This window comes from Erythrolamprus reginae, chromosome 4 (assembly GCF_031021105.1).
Source record: "Erythrolamprus reginae isolate rEryReg1 chromosome 4, rEryReg1.hap1, whole genome shotgun sequence".
Lineage (NCBI taxonomy): Eukaryota > Metazoa > Chordata > Lepidosauria > Squamata > Dipsadidae > Erythrolamprus > Erythrolamprus reginae.
Window position 1 is genome coordinate 54,507,698 of NC_091953.1, and position 24,833 is coordinate 54,532,530.

The window sequence follows — 24,833 nt, forward strand, 5'->3', positions numbered from 1 at the left end:
AGATCAACAGCCTCAGGCCTGCTGGAAGAGCCAGGTCTTCACTGCTTTATGGAAGGCCAATAGGATAGGTGTAGTCCTAATCTCAAAGGTCAGTGAACTTCAAAGGGTTGGGGCAGCCAAAAAGAAGGCTGTTCCCCGTGGGCCTGCCAGTCGACACAGCTTAGATGGCAGAACCTAAAGGAGCCCAACTCTGTGGGATCTTACCGGTCATTGTGAGCTATGTAGTAGGAGGCAGTCCCAAAGATAATATGGCCCTGACCCTGAGCTTGCTTGCTTGCTTGCTTGCTTGCTTGCTTGCTTGCTTGCTTGCTTGCTTGCTTGCTTGCTTGCTTGCTTGCTTGCTTGCTTGCTTGCTTGCTTGCTTGCTTGCTTTATTTATTTATTTATTTATTTATTTATTTATTTATTTATTTATTTATTTATTTATTTATTTATTTATTTATTTATTTTTTGATTTTTATGCCGCCCTTCTCCTTAGACTCAGGGAGGCTTACAACATGTTAGCAATAGCACTTTTTTAACAGAGCTAGGCTATTGCCCCCACAATCCGGGGTCCTCATTTTACCCACCTCAGAAGGATGGAAGGCCGAGTCAACCTTGAGCCAGTGATGAGATTTGAACCGCTGACCTTCAGATCTACAAGTCAGCTTCAGTGGCCTGAGTACAGCACTCTACCTGCTGCGCCACCCATATATGGCTTTAAAGGCAATAACCTACATCTTGAATTTTGTCTGGAGACTAACCAGAAGCCAGTGCAGCTTGTAGAAAATTGGTAAAATGTTGGTGTACCTAGGTGCACTCACAACAGCTCACATGGCTGCATTCTGGACTAACTGCAATCTCTGAACACTCTTCTAGGTTAATCCCATGTAGAGCATGTTGCAATAATCTAACTGTGAGGTGATAAGGGCATGAGTGACTGTGTGGAGAGCCTCACAATCCAAATAGGATTGCAACTGGTATACCAGCTGAACCTGTGCAAAGGTCCCCCTGGCTACAGCTGTTTGATGTTGTTCTAATTTAAGATGTGAGGTCAGGATGTCACTCAAATTGCAAACCCATTCCAAGGGGTGTAATTCTCCCCTCCCAGTGCCAAGAATGGATAATCAATATAATTTTTCGAGGGCAAAACCCACAGCCACTCGGCTGTCAGGGTTGAGTCTCAGCCTGTTTCCTCCCATCCAGACCCTCATAGCCTCAATGCCCTGGCACATCACATCCACTGCTTCACTGAACTGACAAGGGTTGGAAATATACAACTGGATTTCATCAGCATATTCCTGGTACCTCACCACTGACACCCACCAGTGTCAATGGGTGAAACCCAGTGGTTTCATGTAGACATTAAATAGGAGGGGAGAGAGAACCAAGCCCTGAGGGACCCTACAAACAAGGGGTCTAGGGGTAAACTTCTGTCCTCCTACCAACACCAACTGTAACTGGCCAGAGAGATAAGGGGAGAACTACTGTAGCACACTGCCTCCCATTCCCAACCTGCTCAGTCATCCAAAAGTATACCATGGTCAGTGGTATCAAAAGCCACTGAGAGGTCAAGTAGCACCAAGATAGAGGAGTGACTTCCACCTCAGGCTCACCACAGATCATCTATCAGAATGACCAAAGCAGTTTCTGCACTATAACCAGGCCTGAAACCAGATTGAAATGGGTCTAGATAATCTGTTTCATCCAGGGACCGCAGGAGCTGGAGTGACACCACTTTCTCCACAACTTTTCTCACAAACAATAGGTTAAAGACCAGACAAAGGTTCTTTAAATCTGCTGGATCCAAGAAAGACCTCCAGTGCAAGTAATGCCCCCAAACAAAGGGCTAAGGGAGGAGAATCAATTTCCTATCCCTTTTGCGGCAAAATTCAAAAAAAGCATTAATGATGTTGTGAAAGGTAATCGTATTCTTACTAACAAACCAGACCTATAAGCAGTTAAAACCAAATCAAGGTATAATGTATTGAAAGTGGCAAATCCCCTTTTGCTTTCACTGATAGACATGCTGTGTCTGAATTACTGGCATCTTGTTGCAAATTGAGCAGTATATTTAAGAATACAGTAAACATGTTGAATATTCAATTGCTGGGTATGTAAAACTCATATGGAGCTCTTTTCCTCATTACCTATTAGTTCCTAGCCTATCTAACACAGTCCATTTTTCTATCCTTCACTGCTACTCACACTTTTCTTGACATTTTCCTTACTGGTAACCTGCCAGACGTTCCCCCATCTCTCTAACAGTTGGACTTTTTTTTTCTTTCCACACTCATAGCAACTTGCTTCAAATTTCCCTGTGTGTCCAATCACACTTGGCCAATAAAAATTATATTCTATTCTATTCTATTTCTCCAGTGGTTCAATTGTTACCAGCTATTGTTTTTACCCACAGGTTTTTCTTTTTGACCCTACTTTAATAGAGTGTGAAATCCTATCAAGGCTTCTCCTTTTAGCTCTTTAAGTTGCTCAACTATTATCTTTTCTTCAATATTATGTCAGCAGGTAAACTATTGTCCAATTTTATTGCTTATCTATTTAGGCTGTTTTCCTTAGATCACCCTTCCTTTTATAAATTAGCCAAGATATATTTCTACTCCATAGTTCTCTACCACCATGTATTTCTAGTGTAATCATAGGTTGCAATATTTTCTAAATGGTAAAGATTTGTAAAAAAATTCATTCCTTAGACAAATAGCCCATATTTGAGTATTGCCCACAAGATCATATGCTGCAACGTCCTACCGGTCAATGACTACTTCAGCTTCAACAGCAACAACACAAGAACACACAACAGATTCAAACTTAATACGAACCGCTCCAAACTTGACTGTAAAAAATATGATTTCAACAATTGAGTTATCGAAGCGTGGAACTCATTACCGGACTCAATCGTCTCAGCCCCTAACCCCCAACATTTCTCCCTTAGACTATCCACGATTGACCTCTCCAGGTTCCTAAGAGGCCAGTAAGGGGCGTACATAAGTGCACCGGTGTGCCTTTCGTCACCTGTCCAATTGTCTTCCCTTCTCTCGCTTTTCATATATATTTTCTTCCTTTCATATATCCTCTCCTATAAGTTCACTTTTACCCTTATATATATTACTACATGTCTATTTTTCTTCCTATGTATTTATGTATTGGACAAATGAATAAATAAAAAATAAATAAAATATATTTTGAGCTTGTTTATTTCCTCATTGATCCCTCTGGGCTAACAGCAACTTCTTATTGCTTGTTCTGATCTCTATATATTTGTTCTTGAAGAGTACTATTTTTAATTCTTTAGAAAGCAGTACTGACTTTTGACTTCTTGTTTCATATACAGTCTCTTTACTTTAAGATATTATTCTAGCGCATCCTTCTGGCAAATTTCTACTAGTTTGCATAAAAGTTTAATTAGTCTCAAATTCTGTTGCAACCACTGAGCTGCAATTAAGGCTATACAGAATTTCCTGCTTCTTATCTCCTCTTCGATGGGAATAGGTCAGCATTTATGATATGGCATAAACCGCAGTTGCTGAAACTATGTAACAGCTAGAATAACTGATTATTGGTGCCAAGCACTAAAGGTTAAGAACCCTTTGAGAGGATCATTGTCCCAGGGGATTATCCATGATTAAATATCTTTGGAATGTTAAATTGTGAGTGGGTGATCAAAATAAGCACATATTAAACAATTAGTTATTTTCTCACCTAGCATTCTAATGAATCCTGAGACAGACACATTTTACCTGAGTTCTGTATGTAATTACTGGAGCTGATTCAGAATACACCAATGGCCCTAGGGTAAAATAAATTGATTTAATTCCAGGTGGACCTTACAAAGAATACTACTTAGCCTTGAGCTGTTTGCATCGTAAGTTCTTCTAAGCAAAAGAGAAATTCCAGATGTATGCATTTTGTTGTAAAATCAAACATGGAGACAGATCTAACCAGCAAAATCTGAAGGCCACTAGCAAAAAGCAAGTCCTGCCTTAGGCAGAAAAGCCAGCTGGGTGACTTTGAGCCAATCACTCTTTATCAGCCCAACCAAACTCAAAAGTTTTCTGTTGTGTGCAAAATAGGAGGAGCAAGGTGCATTGGATATGTTCACCATCTCAAATTATTTGTAAAAAAAAATAAAGATGGGTAAATACATACATACATACATACATACATACATACATACATACATACATACATACATACATACATTTGCCTGAATTTCTCTGCAGTCAACTAGTGTTCATCAACATTTCCAAAGACAAAATATGGTAATTCTATGGTTTCCAAATTTAATATTTCCAAATTAAATTTGCTAAATGGGAATGTGAAATTTAAATGGTTTACACAGGAAACAATGTTCAAAACTATTTATAGGAGATAGGTCTTTTCCAGATACAGTGATACCTCGTCTTACAAACCCCTCGTCATACAAACTTTTCGAGATACAAACCAGGGGTTTAAGATTTTTTTGCTTCTTCTCCCAAACTATTTTCACCTTACAAACCCAAGCCGCCGCCACTGGGATGCCCCACCTCAGGACTTCTGTTGCCAGCGAAGCACCCATTTTTGCGCTGCTGGGATTCCCCTGAGGCTCCCCTCCATGGGAAACACCACCTCCGGACTTCCATGTTTTTGCAATGCTGCAGGACAATCCCAGCAGCACAAAAATGGGCGCTTCTCTGGAAACGGAAGTCCGGAGTGAGGAAAGCCTCGGAGAGGAAAGCCTCAGCGAAATCACAGCATCACAAAAACATGGAAGTCCGGAGGTGGGGTTTTGAGGACTTCCATGTTTTTGCGATGCTGATGCTGCAATTTTGCTGAGGCTCCCCTCGCTGGGAAACACCACATCCAGACTTCTGTTGCCAGCAAAGCACCTATTTTTGCACTGCTGGGATTCCCCTGCTGGGATTCCCCTGCAGCATCACAAAAACACGGAAGTCCAGAGGTGGGGTTTCCCATGGAGGGGAGCCTCAGGGAAATCCCAGCAGCACAAAAATGGGTACTTCGGCTGGCAAAAGGGCTAAGTTTTGGGCTTGCACGCATTAATAGCTTTTCCATTGATTCCTATGGGAAACATTGTTTCATCTTACAAACTTTTCACCTTACAAACCTCGTCCTGGAACCAATTAAATTCGCAAGATGAGGGATCACTGTATTTTGAAATTCAGATACTTCCAGCCCTTGTTTCTGCACCCATTAACCAGGGATAATGGACTTTCCTTCTAAGTTGCTCTGGATTAACCTGTTTTAATGGCTTTCTCAAAATTTCACAAAACTATAGTGGAATAGATATAGTCTAGTGGGGTGATACATGTCACTACTTATTAATTGTTATTTAAATACTCTTCAGATTGATTATTTTTTCAACTGGAAAATATCTTTACCAGCTGGTACATAGAGGGATAAAGATTATCTTTTTCTACAGTTGCTGATTACAACAGTAAACAAGCTGGTCTATTATACAATAACTTCTCAAATTTGCAATGCTGAGTGTTTTAAAGGGAAATAATATATTGGGCAAAAATATAGAAATAATATATTTTATGTAACTTATCTACCTTATCCTTGAAATGACTCATGAATATTTTTTGAAGGAAGATATAGATATAATTAAAAACACAGTACAATTTATTACTGCAATCTATAAAGTGTTTTGTCTGGAGTTCTTGTTTCTGAATTAGCAACCCAGTTCCAGCTTGCATCAGTAGTCTTTAATTATAAACAGCTTTATTGACTGTGAAACTGGAGATTTCAAACTCTATAATAATCAGAGTCTTGCTGTGTCAAAAGAAAAAAAAGTTGTTCCCAAACCACTCAACTTTAACTAATGTAGTGTTTCTAATAACACTAACTTAGAATTAAACTGCATTTGAAAGCAGCAGACTTTAACTTGGGTGGTGGGGGACGGACCATAATACAGCATGAAACAGACAGGCAATTTCAAAATTATGTTGACTACACTATTGCACAGAGTTTTTAAAAATTTAAAAATTAAAGAACCAGTCATAATATAGTGGGCCTCTTATAGATTCACAATCCCTCCAATATTCAGCACTACTAATATAAAAGCACAAAAGTGTGAAATATCTATTGTTGCAGTTAGTTCTACCTTGTTGAAAACGATACAGCATTATTTGAAACATATTAGCAAAATAAAAAAGTACAGTAATATTATTTTATTTGTTCATTTGTTCATTTGTTCATTTGTTCGTTTGTTCGTTTGTTCGTTTGTTCGTTTGTTCGTTTGTTCGTTTGTTCGTTTGTTCGTTCGTTCGTTCGTTCGTTCGTTCGTTCATTCATCCATTCATTCATTCTTCCTTCTCATATTTTTCCCACAATAAGTTTAAGTTTAAGTTTAATCAGATTTGTATGCCGCCCCTCTCCGCAGACTCGGGGCGGCTCACAGCAACAGCAATACAAGACAAATCCAATATTAAATTAATTTTAAGAACACCACAAGTTAAAAACCAATCATACACACTAGCATACTATACACAAATTTTATAAGCCTAGGGGGAAGGAACATGTCAATTCCCCCATGCCTGACGACAGAGGTGGGTTTTAAGGAGCTTACGAAAGGCTAGGAGGGTGGGGGCAACTCTGATATCTGGGGGGAGTTGATTCCAAAGGGTCGGGGCCGCCACAGAGAAGGCTCTTCCCCTGGGTCCCGCCAAACGACATTGTTTAGTTGACGGGACCCGGAGAAGGCCAACTCTGTGGGACCTAACTGGTCGCTGGGATTCGTGCGGCAGAAGGCGGTCCCGGAGATATTCTGGTCCGGTGCCATGAAGGGCTTTATAGGTCATAACCAACACTTTGAATTGTGACCGGAAACTGATCGGCAACCAATGCAGGCTGCGGAGTGTTGGTGTGACATGGGCAAATTTAGGAAAGCCCATGATAGCTCTCGCAGCTGCATTCTGCACGATCTGAAGTTTCCGAACACTCTTCAAAGGTAGCCCCATGTAGAGAGCGTTACAGTAGTCGAGCCTTGAGGTGATGAGGGCATGAGTGACTGTGAGCAGTGACTCCCGGTCCAAATAGGGCCGCAACTGGTGCACCAGATGAACCTGGGCAAACGCCCCCCTCGCCACAGCTGAAAGATGTTTCTCTAATGTGAGCTGTGGATCGAGGAGGACGCCCAAGTTGCGGACCCTCTCTGAGGGGGTTAGTGACTCCCCCCCCAGGGTGATGGATGGACAGATGGAATTGTCCTTGGGAGGCAAAACCCACAGCCACTCCGTCTTATCCGGGTTGAGTTTGAGTCTGTTGACACCCATCCAGACCCCAACAGCCTCCAAGCACCGGCACATCACTTCTACTGCTTCGCCGACTGGACAAGGGGTGGAGATGTAAAGCTGGGTATCATCTGCATACTGATGATACCTCACCCCATGCCCTTGGATGATCTCTCCCAGCGGTTTCACGTAGATATTAAATAGCAGGGGGGAGAGGACCGACCCCTGAGGCACCCCACAAGGGAGAGACCTAGGAGTCGACCTCTGACCCCCCACTAACACCGACTGCGACCGGCCAGAGAGGTAGGAAGAGAACCACTGAAGGACAGTGCCTCCCACTCCCAACCCCTCCAGCCGGTGCAGAAGGATACCATGGTCGATGGTATCGAAAGCCGCTGAGAGGTCAAGAAGCACCAGGACAGAGGATAAACCCCTGTCCCGGGCCCGCCAGAGATCATCCATCAGCGCGACCAAAGCAGTTTCCGTGCTGTAGCCGGGCCTGAATCCTGACTGCTGAGGACCTAGATAATCGGCTTCTTCCAAGGACCGCTGGAGCTGGAGCGCCACCACCTTCTCAACAACCTTCCCCATAAAGGGAAGGTTGGAGACTGGTCGATAGTTGTTGAGAATGGCTGGGTCCAGGGAAGGCTTCTTGAGGAGGGGGCGCACAAGTGCCTCCTTGTAGGGATCCGGGAAGGACCCCCTCCCCAAAGAAGCGTTGACAATCTCCTGGACCCAGCTCCGTGTCACCTCCCTGCTGGCCGAAACCAGCCAGGAGGGACACGGATCCAGTAAACAGGTGGCGGAACTCACAGCTCCAATGGCCTTGTCCACTTCATCAGGTGTCACCAGATCAAACTCCTCCCAGACAGGTGGACAAGTACGTGCCCCAGTCACCTCAACTGACTCGTTGTCAGTCGACTCTGTATTCCAATTGGAGTCGAGGTCCGCTCGGATCCGAGCGATTTTATCAGCGAAAAACGTGTTAAAATCCTCGGCGCTACTCTGCAAGGGCTCCCCAACTCCCCCCTGATTAAGAAGGGAGCGGGTCACCCTAAACAGAGCGGCCGGGCGGGATTCCGCTGATGCAATCAAGGCGGAATGATACGCGCATCTTGCCGCCTTGAGCGCCACTTTGTAAGTCTTAACATGTGCTCTTACAAGTGTTCGATCGCATTCGGACTTACTCTTCCTCCATCGCTTCTCTAGACGTCTCTTCTGGCATTTCAACTCCCGGAGCTCCTCGTTGAACCATGGAGCTCTACGGGGTCTAGTGCCGCGGAGAGGTCGCAACGGCGCAATTCGGTCAAGAGCCTCCGCTGCAGCCTTGTTCCAGGCCTCAGCCAGAGACTCTGCCGAACTGTGTACGAGTGTATCTGGAATAACCCCAAGCGCCTTCTGAAAGCCCTCTGGATCCATCAGGCGTCTGGGGCGGAACAGCTTAATCGGTTCCGCCTCCCTGCGGGGAAGGATTGGAGCCAGGAAGTCAAGCCGCAGTAGAAAATGGTCTGACCATGACACAGGCAACACTTCTAAGCCTCTTAGTCTCAGACCATTACTCAGTTGCTCAGAGAGGAATACCATGTCGGGTGCATGCCCCCCCTCATGAGTCGGACCCTGTACTACTTGGGTCAGGTCCATGGCTGTCATGGTGGCCATGAACTCCTGTGCCAGTCCAGAGGTTTCACCGAGCGACGGCAGGTTAAAGTCCCCCAAGACAATAAGTCTGGGGAACCCCACTGCCAACCCGGCTACCTCCTCGAGTATCACAGGCAGGGCTTGTGACACGCAGCTGGGAGGCAGGTACGTGAGAAACAAGCCCACCTGGACCCCTAAGTCCAACTTCACCAGGAGGGACTCGCAGCCCGCAATCTCTGGAGCAACGAGTCTACGCAAGCCAAGGCTCTCCCTGGCTATAATAGCCACTCCTCCCCCCCTTCCCTGGGGTCGAGGCTGATGCCATATCTGAAACCCGGCTGGGCAAATTTCAGAGAGAGGGACTCCTCCCTCTGGGCCCAGCCAGGTTTCAGTAACACATGCCAGGTCGGCCTCCTCATCCAGGATCAGATCCCGGATGAGGAGAGCTTTATTTACCACCGACCTGGCATTGAGTAGCAGCAGCTTGAGCCCAGGGCCAGAATTACACTCATCACCAGCACCCAGGATTGGGTTCACAGAGTCGGAACAAGGGATCATTATTACGCAACGATCTCTTGTTCCCCTGGAACGGCTAGCTCTGTGTCCCCCGCCATATCTGCCTCTCCCCAGCAGGACTGGAATATTCCGACCCTCTACCACCTCAGACATCGGTGCCCCCTCCCCTCCTGCCTCTCCTGTGTCAGGTAGGCTAATCAAATCATTCATACCATTTATTTCATCCATACCAAAGTTCCACCCAGCCCACCCATAACAATCATTCATTTCATACATGTCATCATACCCACCCCAATAATTCATTAGTTTAAAACCCCTTCTAAAAAATTAGCTAAAATATTAATTATTAAACATTCAATATAGATTCAATTAAAAACAATATAAAAATCAATTACACTAAAATAGGATACTAATTAACACTACGTTATTCTCAAGATCTTAATAGAATAACATATAATTATTAAAAATCGTTAAAGTTATAAAGTGCTAAGTTGTAGAGTGCAAAAAATATAGGAAATAATTAAGATGATATTCCATCAGGTCAACAACACAGCACCAGTTCTAAAGAGTGAGTTCTGGAGAGAAAAGTTCAATGACCAAGGAGAAGTCCAAGTATATTGTTTTCTAGGATCTTGGGATCTTTGGTGCCAGCCACTGCCACTGGCTGGCACTCTCAGTTCTTTCTGTGGGTCCACAATCACTTTTCCTCCTCTGCTCCCAGTCTCCAGTCCCTCTACAGTCTTACATGGTTTTAGTACAGACTCCATGTGGGCTCAGTAAGATGAGTTTCAATCTCTGGCTCCGACTCGGTCTCCTCCTTCCTTGTAAGTCCACCTATTCCGATGGCCCCTCCGATGCCGGGCGCCCCCACCATCTGGCGCCACGGCTTCTCAGGACCATCCAGTTCAATGGGGAGGATCCGACTGGCTTGCTCAGTTCCGATAATATTACAACCACTTAAAGTAGCAGCAGCAGCAAGCAGATGACTCAGCAAAAGAAACAGCGAACAACAGCCGATGGTAAGCAGGAAGTAGACAGGCAAAGCGGCAGCCGGCTCCAGTTCTCATCAGGGGGCCGCCATTATCCGAGCCCCAGCTGATTGCCTGGTGATATCTCCCTTGCGAAAAGAAAGCAGCCTGCAAAACGCTGCGGAGCAAGGGGGGGGGCATCAGAATCTCCCCAGATTATATAAGGGAGTGTCTTCCTCTGGGGCTCTGTCTTCTCACTGCTCTCTGTCCCTCCAAAATGAATAAGCAGCAAACAGAGGCAACAGACTGTGTGTCTCGAAGCCGCAGATGACAGGCGGCTCAGTCACGTCACAACGCCGCAGTCGCCATTTTCGGAGCCCAGCTGATCAAACTGCCAGGTCTGGGGTAAAAGAGGGGCGGAAAACAGCGCGGGGGGAGCAGGGGGCGAGCGTCCTCCTCGGCAGCAAATGCTCACCTCTCCAAAACTGCAAGTCCTGTATAGCATTAACCAGGGGTTCCTATATTATTTGATGTTATCTACCGTAGCCAGCGGAGCAGCAGTCCCACCCCTCCTCTCTGCTCCCCAACCGTTGTAGCAACCTGTGTAGAGGGCTGGGCTGGGAAAGAGTGGCTGTCCCAATAGAATAGAATTCTTTAGAATATAATAAAATAGAATTCTTTATTGGCCAAGTGTGATTGGACACACAAGGAATTTGTCTTTGGTGAATATGCTCTCAGTATACATAAAAGAAAATATACATTTGTCAAGAATCATAAGGAACAACACTTAATATCACTTAGATAGATTTCATGTCTAAGACCAGCATTCAAAATCTTCTAATTTCTAGCCGATGCCTAAGCATTAGACCAAATTGGCTCTCCATTATATTTCTCTTCTATTAATAATATTAATTTATATATTGATATTGTCTAGTAATGCAAGCAAGGGTTGTGTGATGGTTCAGAATCAGATGATGGATTAAGAGTAGTGAAACCCAGGTCCTATTTTTCCTTTTGGTGTGGAAGCCAGTAATTTGGCAAATTATACTCTCTCAGTCTTGAACTGGAAAGTTACAAAAGATTTATTTATTTATTTATTTATTTTTATTACTTAGATTTGTATGCCGCCCCTCTCCGAAGACTCGGGGCGGCTCACAACATGTAGAAACAAATCATAAGCAATCAGACAAATTTAAAATATTTAAATATTTAAAAACCCCATATGCTAACAGACACACACACAGACATACCATGCATAAATTAAACGTGCCCAGGGGGAGATGTTTCAGTTCCCCCATGCCTGACGGCAAAGGTGGGTTTTAAGGAGTTTACGGAAGGCAGGAAGAGTAGGGGCAGTTCTAATCTCCGGGGGGAGTTGGTTCCAGAGGGCCGGTGCCGCCACAGAGAAGGCTCTTCCCCTGGGGCCCGCCAACCGACATTGTTTAGTTGACGGGACCCGGAGAAGGCCCACTCTGTGGGACCTAATCGGTCGCTGGGATTCGTGCGGCAGGAGGCAGTCTCGGAGATATTTTGGTCCGATGCCATGAAGGGCTTTAAAGGTCATAACCAACACTTTGAATTGTGACCGGAAATTGATCGGCAGCCAATGCAGACTGCGGAGTGATGGTGAAACATGGGCATACCTAGGTAGGCCCATGACTGCTCTCGCAGCTGCATTTTGCACGATCTGAAGTTTCCGAACACTTTTCAAAGGTAGCCCCATGTAGAGAGCATTACAGTAGTCGAACCTCGAGGTGATGAGGGCATGAGTGACTGTGAGCAATGAGTCCCGGTCCAGATAGGGCCACAACTGGTGCACCAGGCGAACCTGGGCAAACGCCCCCCTCGCCACAGCTGAAAGGTGTTGTTCTAATGTGAGCTGTGGATCGAGGAGGACGCCCAAGTTGCGGACCCTCTCTGAGGGGGTCAATAATTCCCCCCCAGGGTAATGGACGGACAGATGGAATTGTCCTTGGGAGGCAAAACCCACAGCCACTCCGTCTTCTCCGGGTTGAGCTTGAGTCTGTTGACACCCATCCAGGCCCCAACAGCCTCCAGGCACCGGCACATCACTTACTACATCATTTACTATTCACATTGGACTCAGCATGACAGATTGTGAACCATAACTTTCAATGAAGAGTCCTTCATCCTGCAATGGATTGATTCAGAATAAATATAAAGTTGTACTGATGATAAATATTGGTTTACTGAAAATGCACTTAAAATACTGCATTTTGCTCTGAGAGTTACATGATTACTCTAAAATCATAGTAGTAATTGATTATTAATTATAAGAATCAAAATCATTGGAGCTGGCAGAGACATTAGAGAAAATTATTCCAACTACCTTACTTCCAACAGTGCCAGACCTATCATAGCATCTGTGAATGGATCACCATCTAGTCTTTATTTCAGGAACTTTTTTCCCTTTGCTAAACCAGGCATGGGCGTGGCCAGCATGTGATGCATCTGGCCTGCAGGTGGAGAGTTTGACCACCCTGCTCTATATGAAGACTTTCAGTGAAAAACTTAGTACTTCATGTACAGCCTGTTCCAGGTAGATAGATTTTCACTAAATATAAAATATATTTGCATTCAACATATAATATCTACGTGCATTTTTCTACTTTGTGAATTCTTTTATTCTGGCTGATCAAAATAAGCTGAAAGAAAAGACAATAGAAGAATAGAAATAAAGGAGGAATGTAATCTGCAGAATACATATTACAATTGTCAACTGACTTCTTATGTCTGATAAATAGCTAAAGATAATATGTATTGTTATTTCATGGCCAGTACCAATAAATATATATGGATTTGTAGATTTATTTTCTTAGAACATAGAAATATCAAAGCACAAAGAAAATATACAAGTTGAGGAAAAAGTGTGGAAACTAATTTTTGTTGTGATAACCAGGAGAAATTCAATTGATTATAAAAGAGGGAACATAGGGGTAGGAAGCTGAGATTTTTCTACAAATCTAGTTTGTTATTGTTCGGGTTCAGCGAAGTCACCCAAACTTCACGGTGAAATTCGGCTGATGGGTTCGCCCAACACTACTCCCAAACTATTTAAATACATGTACAACTAGTCCCTGCCATTCCCTGTGGTTAGGGTTAGAGAGACAGAGCTGAAAATCAGGTAAGATGGCAAGAGGAGCCCTATTTTGCTCCACACACCCAAAAATAATAAGACCTCCCCCAAAATAAGGCCAAGCACTTATTTTGGGTTTTAAAAAAAATAGGCAGGGTCTTATTTTTGGGGAAACACAGGTATTATGTGATCACCAACAGTCACTACTGCTGACTTGATTGCAGAAATATTCACTGGTCAGGGAAATGATTAAAAAAAAAAGGCAACACACTGTCCTAAACATTCAGTACATTCAGAAAGTATTCAGACCCCTTTTGTCAATTTTGTTATATTGCAATTTGATTCTATATTGTTGAAATTCTTTTCCCCCCCCTCATTAATTTACACTCAGTACCCATAATAACAAAGTGAAAACAATTATAGCCTCAGGTTTTCTTGGATATGACATGGCAAGCTTTGCATACCTGGATTGGGGGATTTTCTGCCATTCTTCTTTGCAAATCCTCTCAAGATCAGTCAGATTGGTTAACAACTATCAGTGGACATCTATTTTCAGAGATGTTCAATAGGATTCAAATCAGGACTCTGACTGGGCCATTTAGGACATTCATAGAATTGTCCTGTGTTGCCTTGGCTGGGTACTTAGTATCATTGTCATGTTGGAAAGTGAACCTTCAGTCCACACAGAGGTCCTGACCACTGTGTGTTGTGATTCAGCCTGAGGCTGCTCAGGGACAAGCTGTGTCTCTGCTGGCTTCATGCCCGGAGGAGGAGGACAGCGAAGAGGAGGGGGCTGAACAGTTGGACGGGGGAGAGGAAAGTCAGGAATGGGACGAAGGAGAACAGCATGAGAGCCCCGGGGGCCCCCCTCTCCCCAGCCAGTAGCTTGGAGTCATTAGGTGATGAAGCACAAGCCGTCATTGACATGTGACAGAGACGTTCAGATCAAAGAAAGGAGCAATTAAAGAAGTATTATCAGCACTGAATTAGGAACAGCTGGGCTTGGGTGTGGTCCTCCTTAGCAGGGTTTAAAAGGCAGGCAAGCCCTTGAAGCCATGTGGAGTGTTATCAGTTGGAGTTACGGTGTCTTGCTTTGTTCTCGACATCTCTATTCCTGGCTTGTGGCCCAGCAGTTTGGAAGACCCGTGGGAGGTGTAGGTCTGCTATCTACAGCCTCGGCTTGCCAGCAAGAATCCTGTATTGCTGCATGGACTTTTGCCTTCGTGGATATATTTGAAGATACAGCGTTTTCCTGTTTGTAAGGACATTTTCTGTTACCTGTGTTTTTCTTGAATTTTATAAACTGCCTTTGCCTTTTACCGGTGTGTCTGGATTCTCTTTTTGGGTCGGTATTGGCTTCCGGAGTGACCCAGACAGAACATTGTGGAACAGGTTTTCATTGAGGATGTGCCTGTACTTTTCTCTGTTCAAGCTTTCCCTCAACCCTGACCAGTCCCACAGTTTCTGCTGCTGAAAAAAATACTCCCACAGCAGAATCAGGCTGCAGAATACCAAAATTAACAAAAATGACAAAAAATGAAGAGGTCTGAATTCTTTCTCAATGCACTGTAGCAATGCCACTGTTTTTCATGTCATATACTGTATATTTTTTGAAACTGTAGTTTAAAATTATAAAGAGGTAATTTAACACATTGGAATATCATTTTAAGGCCATCATCCTATTATTGTTGATGTTGTTGTTGTTGTTGTTATTATTATTTTAAAAAGATATCTATGATTATTTCTAGTAAGTGATTTATCATAAATAATCAATCAAAAATAATCAATCCACTGACCATTTTCCTTTAAAAAATCATGTATTTATGTGGGTAAAGCATAAGTTATTTTTAGTGATCTATGTATATTTTTTTTAAAAAAACACTAATTCCTTTTGCTATGAAGCATCTGACCAATGTTATAAGATTTCTTTGAAATTTATGTATATTGACAAAACATTTTACCTCTGCAATATAACACATGCAAAATTTCATAGTTTTCATTTTCCATGTTTCTTTTATTATGTTTGAAGGTCATTTTCAGGAATTTTTCAATAACCTAAATGTTGGTTTTGGAAGTTGAACTTAATGGAATTTTAATTCAGTTTAATAGTTCTCTAAATAATTATTACATTTATTTATTTATTTATTTATTATTTGGATTTGTATGCTGCCCCTCTCCGAAGACTCGGGGCGGCTCACATACGCAAACATACGTTTAAAACTCATGAAAACAAATGACCACTAGAAAGTAAGCCAAGATGAAGCTATTGAATTGTTTAGCAAGTTATTGTCTTTCAGATTTTAGTATATGAAGCATAATTTCTTCCCCCCCCCCCCAGATATGGTAAGTTCTGAGCTGTTGATAAGTCTCCTGAACCAGTGGTTCATAGGTTTGCTATTTTACTGCTTTTCTCATTCCCATATCCATAAATATGCCAAGAGCAATTGTTGTTTTCTTTTGTCTTCCAACTGTGAAGCCATGACTGTGTCCTTCATCACAGCTTGCTGAAAAAATGAAAGTGCAATATTTCTTTTTCAAATGTTGAAAAGAAGTAGATTCCTTTTCCAGGAAGCACAAAATAATATTTAAAATAAAGCATCTTGTTAGATTTGTGCTTAAACTCTTTTAGTAAACATATCCATTACTTAAGCATAAATGAAATCATTTAATTGATACTCTTACAGAGTAAGAATGTTAGGAACATTTTTTTAAAAAAAGAAGTTATACCTATTTGACTTCGCTTATAATTTATTGACTGAGCTACTTTGAACAACTTTTGGAAAAAAGAAAGAAAAGGAAGCATGGTTTGGAATAGTTATTAATCTGGAATATAGGAAAGAAAAATAATAGATTTATGTTAATACATTGTTTTGACATTTCAGTACTGTACTATTGTGATATTTAAAAAGATTAGCCTAAGTGAGGAAAACAAGGTAGCAATTTGCTTTCCATTTAAATCATTATATTAAATAATATATTGTTAAGGTTTGGTTTATTGATGTACCATTCTTCTGAGTCAATGGTTCATAGAGCTCAGACTATGAATTATAATTCTGGCAGTCTTTCTTTTCTAACATCGCTAAGATAAAATTATATCAATCCATTAGTGACTCTTAGGGGAAAATGCACTATAATATTTCTCTACAGCAAGTAGGGATATTTCTTTATCTTTTGTTAGGGGTTATTGCAAATTTAAGGACTTTTCTGAATCTGCTGCTAGTTCTTTTTTTAATGTAGATTATTTTAACTAAATAAAGTTTTATTCTTCTGTGATAAGATTTCTATTACAAACAGTAGGAAAAGTACTGCAGTATGTTTAAGGCCATGTTTAATAAATCTTTATTTGCATAAAAAATGTGAAGCATTCCATTGTTAAAGCATGTATGCATGTCTTTGTATTATAGTATTTCTTTTGGACCAGAAAGGAGGATTCTATTACTCACTGTTTCTTCTTCTTCTTCTTCTTCTTCTTCTTCTTCTTCTTCTTCTTCTTCTTCTTCTTCTTCTTCTTCTTCTCCTCCTCCTCCTCCTCCTCCTCCTTCATCATCATTAAATGTTTCTATTCAGATCATTAAAGTCACTGATAATGAGCAGTCATTGTTGAAATACAGTTGTTCAATATTTGGATTTTGTCTCATGAGTATAGGACAGTGATAGTATGACCATTATGACACTCGCAGATCTCTCAGTGGCTTTTGATACCATTGAACATTGAACATTGAATTCTTCTGGATCGTCTTAGTTAGTTGGAGGGGACACACTGCCTTTCATGGTTGTTGCCCACGTTCTGACTGATTTATTGATAGGGGATATAGATTCAAGAAATGTCTCAGGACTTGATTCTCTTCCCACTCTTAATTAATATTTACATGAAGCTGCTGTCTGAGATCATCTGTTAACATATTAAGCATCAACCATAAGCTTATGACACTCATATATATATTTTTGACATATATATATATATATGTCACATGTTTTTTTGCTGAATTCGAAAATTAAGGGAGACTAGGATAGATCTATTTTGGCCTTATTTTGGCCTCATGAGCTAGCCATACCATACCCACTGGGACTTGAACCTGCAACCTTTGCCTTTTAAGGCAGAGAATTATTCTCTAGGCTACAGTATCCAATTCCTTCAGCTCTGCATCAGGGAAGGGTTACATATTTTTGTGTCGAATCACCCTGGTGTATTGAAGGAACATCACAGCTCCTTATTTGCCTCTCGTATATATATATACAAATTATGCTGTCAAGATTCTTTCTGGAAGCTGAGGATGAAGAAGAATAGGCTTCACATTAACCCTAATGACACCAAATAATTTGGTGTTATAGGCTTTCTCAGTCCCAATTTTCAATATCTAGCTCTAAATGGGTCTGCATTACTTCCGAATATTGGACTACCATATCTGAGCTATCCTTGAAAAGCATTTGGAAGCTATAAATGGTCCAGTTCAGAATTCATTCATTTAATGCCACTGTTTTTCAGGCTGTACTAGTTCCCAATTGGTTTCTGGATCAAACAATTTTAATTGCAATCATGGGCTATTCACAGTCACAAAGTTGAAATTGTATGAATTCATGAATAAGTGGAAATCCTTATTCAAGAGCATATTATTTCAAATAGCAAATACACTATTTAGTCAATTAATGAAAGCATACTGAATCAATCCAAACTAATTCAATTTTATTTCAGTTTAAAAACAAATCTGATTTCTAGTGAACATAGGCAAATTCTATAGCTATTGTCAGGAGTGTTGAAAGTCAATTTACTTTATATATTTACATTATAAAGAATTCTAAAGCATTTCAGAAGATTGGCTCTTTGGCTAACTTCTCTTCTGCAAATAGAAGAATGCAACCTGCCTATCAAAATGCTGAGAGTGGAAGCATTTGCTAAGTATAATGTGGGGAGAATAGAACTGGCTATTATTAACTTACATAGAATATTTTGACAAAAATCTTTACTATCTTATTTAATGTCACATAAAATCAGGGATACTAGAAAAATTCATATTACTGAATAGATTTCTTTTTATTGAAATAGAGAAAATTGCTTTACTAAAAGCTCAGATTTTTGACAAGGGTACTTCTATTAATTGAAACCAATCTATTATTTCTATAGTAAGGTCAAAGAAAATCTACAGTGAATTCTCTGACATTTTAGTTTAGAGGTGCTTTTAATGTTCAAATAAAAAGTAATACATTTTCTACCGTTTAGTGATAATACAACTAAATGGTAGAAAATTAGATTGTTATGGAACTGTTTGAGAGCAAATGCTAGAATGATGCTTGGTATTGTTATCTTTCTTATCTGGCATAGTTATTGGCATAATATTTGACATTATTACAAATTGGGGGGGAAAAGCAATCATTAAATGATATGATAAGAAATAAAGAAGGAAAATTATGGTTTGTATAGACTAACTAGAGCAATGTGCATGCCAAAGGAGAATATCTTTCAAAGGAAGGATAATGTTGGATGCAACTGGAATTTAAATTAATGGAATAACAAAAATCACAGCCCTTGGAATGTTGCATGTAAAGATCATAAGTAGCAACATACTGGATGTTCTAAAGGAGACATACCGTGTTTCCCCGAAAATAAGACACTGTCTTATATTAATTTTTGCTCCAAAAGTTGTGCTACGTCTTATTTTCGGGGGGGTGCCTTATATTTCTCAAATAAGACAAAATTCACAGGCAGTAAAGCTAACACCCCCAAAGAAAGTGTACCGTACGGTACACTGATTATGGTACGGTACCTGTCAGTATGGCACCCACACACACAAACGATGGCACTTATATGGTACAACAGTATACTCCCACTATTGCAGCTTCCGGCCACCAGAGGAACTACAGTCTACGCACTGTAGTGGAGACTGTAATGGCGGTGAGACAGCAGCGGACACCACATTATTACGGTACCGCTATGAATAGCTTTGAATGGTACCGTATGTTTTTCCACCGTACCGTATGTAAACTTGACTACACCTTATTTTCGGGGGGGGGGGGGCTTATATTAGCAAATTCTGCAAAACGTCTGACATGCCTTACTTTTGGGGTACGTCTTATTTTCTGGGAAACAGGGTAGTAGGCAATGACAATTTATTGACAGCTCTAAGAAGAGGAATGTAACAAAGCAACTGTTTGGATGTGGTTTAGATTGCCTAATACTCTGATATGTGTATATATGTGTATTATGCACTATGTATAGAAAGTAAATGTTTTCAAAATAATTCTCACATATTTATCCATGAAGCTAATTCCTATGAAGATTTCCCATGCCAGGGAAATCAGGACACCCAGTTCAAATGGATATAAAGATTTATTGTAAGAAGCTCTCTACAAGGATCTGAACTACTAAAAGTCAAAGCAATTTGGTAGTAGGTACAATCATGGTGAGGTGCACTTAGATCTCCTATGGGTATAAAGGGATTCATGACTGATAATGTGTTTGACACCCACCCACCCACTCAACCTGTTGTCTCCTACATGTAAGTGGGAAAATTATTGCAGTTTTAAGATTTTAAAACTAAAAATAGTTCCATTGCTGAAAAGTCAAATGGGGTTCTTGCTTCATTTCTAAAAGGTAAAATGATATAATAAAATACAGGTGTTTGATAAATTGAAATATGGAAGATTGCAATGTAATGCATTTATTTGCTCTTTAAAATCACTAATGGCTTCCTAATGTCCATGATTCTTTGAATACTATTTCCTACTGACAGTTGAGTGGGCAAAAGTGAAAATAAAACAAAAAGTTATTGCAATTTTTGCAAGAGACATATACTTCAGAAAAAAAGAATTTCCATATTTCTTTACTTGCCATATTTTTAATTTGTCCAATAACAAAAGTCTGGAAGCTTATTAATAGAGCAATATTTATTTTAGTAGGCAAAATAATGAGAACACAGAAATCATAGGAACAGATCACTGCATATGATTTTTTCCCAATATGGGGTTTTGAAAAGAGGTTTGTAATTATAATTGTTAATATTACTAAGAGAATATATTTCAGCAGAATCAGGGGTAAACAATATATAGAAATAGAGTTAGAGGAAGAAAATTATTTATTCTTCTAATTCTATTTCTATATAGTTGTACTCTCATTTTGTTGATTTACTACTAGATGGTATTTGCAATTATTATCATTCTGGAGTTATATCAATAATTTGAAAATCATCTTTTAATTTTAATTTTATACATTAAAAGAGAAACAGTGGCTAAACATTTATATATGTCATGCCTCTAATGGACTTGTTATGCCCTATTTATTTAACCAATAAGTATATTAAGAGAGTTGTGTTTATATTCACTTTTTTGTCCTGTAAATAGTAGTAAAAATCTTAAAATATTATCAAATGGGCATTATGTAAACTGATTTGATTCAGTGAGAAATAATGCTAATCCTCTAAAAATAACTGATCGCAGAAAAATTGGATAATTTGGGGAAAAGTTTTCAAATGACTAATCGGACACATTTTAATTTAAATGTATTGACACACCACAAGGAGATTAAAAACCAAGGGGCAGTTTTATATATAAGTACCAACAGCATAATAGAATTGAGATGAGGGAGATCACCTGGCCAACTAGACCAATGCCATTATCTTTTTCTCAACAGAGGCAAGAATAGTCAATTAAGAAACCACAAAGTGTGATAAAAAAATAATTAGGCACAGATGTAAGCAATTCAGTGGATAAAAAGGCTTGCATAACGTGACCGTTATAACTTGACAATGTTGAAGTTATAACTAAGCCTCACCGTTGTTCTGCCATTTGCAGTACCAAAACTATTTTTATAAACATGGCTCCCAGATTCTGAAACGTTACTGAACTAAAGCAATAGTTATTGCAGAAGAGACGGAGTAACGACACGGACACCAGAGCTGGATTTAAACTTGGGTCATTTTTATTAAAATAAATTTGCATAATTTATTAATTAAATTAGCATGAATTAGCATAAATTTGCATAAATCAACATATTCAACTATGACCCGGAAACAGTGGACCTGCAGGGTCAAACAAACACTTCCGGGGCGGAAATGACGTAAAAGGTCAACATTCCTGGGCAACTAAGGGCGTAGTCGATGCTGGTCCAGGTGAGGGACCTCTCCCTCACCTGAGACCCTGCCATGCACTCGCATGAGGGGGGTCCCGCCGGCTCACCCCTACCCTGGGACTTCAATAGCGGGACCCAAAGACAGGTTCCCCCCAAGTGCGCAGGTAGCACCCACCATGAGCTTGGAGAGAACCTGTCAATCATCCCCAAAGATGCCCAAGGGAGAACGCGCAGTTGCTGAACCACCACCCAGATTTCCGCCCCTAACCTGCCACGGAGCGGGGGTCAGATCTCTATCTTGGCCCCCCGACTCCCCCCTCTAACTGCGCCAGCTCACGCAGAGACACTGCAGGTCCTGTAAGAAAGTGGTGTTCCTCAGATCTGACAGAGGAAGACCAGCAGCCAGGTAAAGCCACAGCTGATCTATGGTGATGCGGGGATGGGCCACAACTACCCCGCCTAACCCTCTGACTACCGTACCCAGGGCCTTAACTCCCCTCCTAACCCGGTGAAGGGCCCTAAGGGAAATGGCGTCCCACCAAGCGATCCCCGTGGGGATCTCGACCACCCCCCTGCGTGGAGGGGCACACAGTGCGAAGCCACCGCAGGCAACGCGAGCCTGGCAGATCTGAAGTAGACCCCCAGGCCCACACAGGTCCTTGCCACCGAGGTGCAAGACCCACCACCTGGGCGCCGCCAGAGGATGCAGCCCTCCCAGTACCATCTGGGCGCAGCAATGGGATGCCGCCCTCCCAGCACCAACTGGGCGCAGCAATGGGATGCCGCCCTCCCAGCACACATCCAGGCACAGCAATGGGATGCCGCCCCCGGCACTAACTGGGCGCAACAATGGGATGCCGCCCTCCCAGCACCGACTGGGCGCAGCAATGGGATGCCGGCCTCCCAGCACACATCCAGGCACAGCAATGGGATGCCGCCCCCGGCACTAACTGGGCGCAGCAATGGGATGCCGCCCTCCCAGCACCAACTGGGCGCAGCAATGGAATGCCGCCCTCCCAGCACACATCCAGGCGCAGCAATGGGATGCCGACCCCCGGCACCGACTGGGCGCAGCAATGGGATGCCGCCCTCCCAGCACCAACTGGGCGCAGCAATGGGATGCCGCCCTCCCAGCACACCTCTGAGCGCAACGATGGGATGCCGCCCCTGGCCACCGACTGGGCGCAGCAATGAAATGCCGCCCTCCCAGCCCAACTGGGGGCAGCAATGGGATGCCGCCCCCCGACACCACCTGGGCGCAGCAATGGGATGCCGCCCTCCCAGGACCAACTGGGCGCAACAACGGGATGTCGCCCTCCCAGCACCTCCTGGGCGCAGCAATGGGATGCCACCCTCCCAGCAACACGGTAGAAACGCCCGTCCCACCGCACACCCCGTCTCCCCCGCCAGACAACCAGGACCCAGCCGCCACAACGGCAGGGTCCCCACCCCCGATGGTAACTTGTTGCTGAGTGGTCTCGGAGTGCTCATGACCCCAAGCAACACCGTCGGACGCGTCCTGGCGGGTTGAATAGAAGGGGACCAAAGGAAGAACCTGGCCTAAGATCTTACCCGGACCCTCAACAGGCTGTTCGTACCCTAAAACAGGCCGTTGACCGCCGGCGAGCGACTTCCCGAATCCTCCATATCGAGAACGCCGTTACCGCACTAGTGGCAGCGCCTCTAGAGAACGAGCGTTCCCTGATGGCGGGATCCATACTTGGCCTGGCCAAACCCTACATACTAGCACCCACCTAACGGAAGTAATGAGATGGAAGGCACCAAATTGACCCGGCGGCCCGCGATGCGGCCCCGGCCCAACTTTCCCGCACTGTCACCATGCGGAAGTCGCCATAACCAATAACCCCGTCCCCGCCTTAAACAAGGCGAAGCCGGCCAACCTAGACCTAATAGTCCTAACCGAAAGGCCACGCTGCCTAAGCTGGACACAAATATGGCCAGGTACACAACTGGGGCAGGCCAGCTATAGGGGTAACCCGTATACTGCCTGCAATCCCAAACAGTTCACCTGCCCGCTGCTAAGCCCCCCAGAGTGCCGGACACTCCAAGAGTGCCGTAGCCCAGCAAGCCTCTACTCTCTACTGCCCAGGAGCCCCCCGGCCCCAAGGTGGACAGGAAAAGCCCCTGGCTACATACGTGCCCGCAGGGCCAGGGTCCGAAACCGGGACAACTGACCATGGGACAAGGCGTCAGCAACCCCGTTGTCTAACCCGGGGACATGCCTAGCTAAAAACAATGTGGTCAGGGACGAGGACCTGTGCCCCCCCAAAATAATTGGCGGACAAGCCGCATGACCCTGTCCCTCTTGGAGGACAGGGCGTTCACAACATGGACAACCACTAGGCTGTCACACCAAAATGCACAGTCTTGCCCCCAACTGCTCACCCCAAAGCTCTAGGGCCACTATCAAGGGGGAGAGCTACCAAAAGGGTCAAATCCTTAACCAAAGAAGAGGCCCTCATTCAGGAGGCCACGCAGACCAGCACCACTGGTCACCCAACACAACCCAAAGCCACGAGTACATGCAGTATCAGAACACAACTGCAATTCAGCTTCCAAAAGAAGCTCTTGCCTCCAAAAAGACAACCCATTAAAACGTTCTAAGAACTCCGCCACACGCCGAGGTCAGCCCTGACCCCTGCACATAAGCGGGTACGATGATGGGGCAAACGGAGCCCCCTCATCGCAGTATATAACCTCCTAGAAAAAACCCTGCCGGCACCACGACCCGGCGGGCAAAATTAAGTATCCCAGCTAGTTCCCGGAGCTGCCGAAGAGTGACCTTCCTGCAGCCCCAGAACCGTAGCAAGGTGATCCCTGATTTGTGTCAACTTGTCCAGGGGCAAACTAGAAGATTGCCTCTGAGTCCAATTCAATACCGAGGAAGGTAATCCCGGTGGCGGGGCCCTCGGTCCCCGTAGAGGCTAAAGGCACCCCCAACAGAGCGCAAAGGGCTTCGAAGACCCGCATTAGAGCAAAGCAGTGCTCTGCACGCGCAGTCCCCACCATCAAGAAACCCTCAAGGTAGTGAACGCCGAGCCCAGACCGCTGCGCCTCCTGAGCGCCCACTCCAAGAAGGTGCTCAAGCTCTCCCAAAAGAGAGCATGAGACGGAGCCACCCATGGGTAAAACCCCGACCACATAAAAACACCTATGAAATGGAAGCCCAACAGCTCGAAGCAGTCTGGGTGTATGGGGAAGACCGGGATGCTGACTTAATGTCGCAGTTATCCATAAGGGCTCCAACCCCACACTGCCTTACCATGGCCACGACCGCATCAAAGGATGCGAGCCGGACTAAACAA